The sequence below is a fragment of the Talpa occidentalis genome, unplaced genomic scaffold, assembly GCF_014898055.3.
Source record: "Talpa occidentalis isolate TD23 unplaced genomic scaffold, MPIMG_talOcc4v2.1 talOcc4.15, whole genome shotgun sequence".
Lineage (NCBI taxonomy): Eukaryota > Metazoa > Chordata > Mammalia > Eulipotyphla > Talpidae > Talpa > Talpa occidentalis.
The window spans coordinates 31021741-31023443 of NW_023601543.1; the positions used below are offsets into that span (position 1 = coordinate 31021741).

The 1703-nt window shown below is 48.3% G+C and overlaps 1 pseudogene; it reads left to right on the top strand.

Moving 5' to 3' along the window:
* The first annotated feature begins 515 nt into the window (after positions 1-515).
* LOC119246586 (BOS complex subunit TMEM147-like) lies at positions 516-1184 on the top strand (annotated as a pseudogene).
* The last annotated feature ends 519 nt before the right edge of the window (positions 1185-1703 follow it).

Genomic DNA, 1703 nt, shown 5'->3' on the forward strand with positions numbered 1-1703 from the left:
CACAGATTCATAGGCTTTTAAAACCATGAGGAAATTAAGGAGTCACCTGCAACAATAAATTTCTGAAAATGAGACAGAAAACTGAGGTCAGGGGTCTCCCTGGTGGTGCAAGGTGTTCAGAAGCAGCACTATGAAGTTATCTACAGCCTCTGCAGCACGAGCTCCATCCCTGGCCAGGGAAGTGACCCACACGATGCAGCAGACCCCTCTTGACTCACCCGCTGCTCCCCTCAGCAGTGTACAGTGTACTTCAGTACATCTACCTGTTAATGCTCCCCACTCTGTCTCTGGTGAATCCTCTTATGCCCCTCATGTCTGGCCTGCACCCCAGCTCTTGTATGCATAAATAAAAACAAATCTAAAAAAGGAAAAAAAAAAAACCCCGAGGTCAACAAGTATCTTTCGGCAGTGGAGGCAGATGGGCACCAGGCCCAGGCTCGGTCGCCAGGGATTGAGGCGGACACCAGCGCTCCCAGACCCCGCAGCGCACATCTGCGGGCCGGGTGGCCGGCACCATGATTCTGTTTCACTTCGGGAACTGCTTAGTCCTGGCCTACTTCCCCTACTTCATTACGTACAAGTGTAGCAGCCTCTCCGGGTACAATGCCTTCCGGAAGTATGTCCAGGGCCACCTACCTCTTCGTGCAGCTGTGCAAAATGCTGTTTCTCGCCACATTCTTTCCCACCTGGGAAGGCAGCATCTATGACTTCATTGGGGAGTTCATGAAGGCCAGTGTGGATGTGGCAGACCTGATAGGCCTAAACCTTGTCATGTCCTGGAATGCAGGCAAGGGGAGTACAGGATTATGGTTGCCGCTCTGGGCTGGGCTACAGCCGAGCTCATTATGTCCTGCAGCATCCCACTCTACCTTGGAGCCCGAGGCATTGAGTTTGACTAGAAATACATCCACATGAGCACTGACTTCAACATCAGTCTGGTCCATTACATTGTTGTATCTGCCCAGGTCTGGATGATAACACGCTATGACCTGTACCACACTTTCAGACTGGCAGTCCTCCTGCTGATGTTCCTTAGTGTCTACAAAGCCTTTGTCATGGAGACCATTGTCCACCTCTGTTCCCTGGGCAGCTGGACAGCACTGCTGGCCCGAGCAGTGGCGACAGGGCTGCTAGCCCTCAGCACCCTGGCCCTATATGGCACTGTTGTCAATGTGCACTCCTAGGCGGAGTATCCCAGACATCACATACCTTTTGCCTGTTTCCGGGTTTCAGCAAACAGTATTTGGAAATTTTTTTAAAAAGTGTCTTTCTGAGACTCATGAGAATATAAGTCTCCAGACACAGTGCCCAGCACATCTTTGATGGCCCTGCTCATGCCTACATTCAGATCACTGTGTCTCTACAGGTAAATGCTGTTTTTAAAGAAATTGAAAAAAAAAAAAAACAGAAGAAGCTTATGTACCGTCATGCCTTTCCTGGTCGTTGCTGGTACAAGGTTTGATTCCATCTAGATGGGGAATGAGGGAATACGCTTTAGAGCGCCCATCATCTTTCTGAGAATGTTCCATCTAGATAAAAACAATAGGTTCATTCATTCAAAAAATAGTGGTTTTCCAGTGATTATTATCAAAAGCCTTGCGGTAAAATATTCAAAGCTAGCTGAAAAGTCCCAACTCAAGCTAACATGAGTGGTTGCAAGAGTGACTAGAGTATTAATTAGAATTCACTGTTCTTTCTACTGT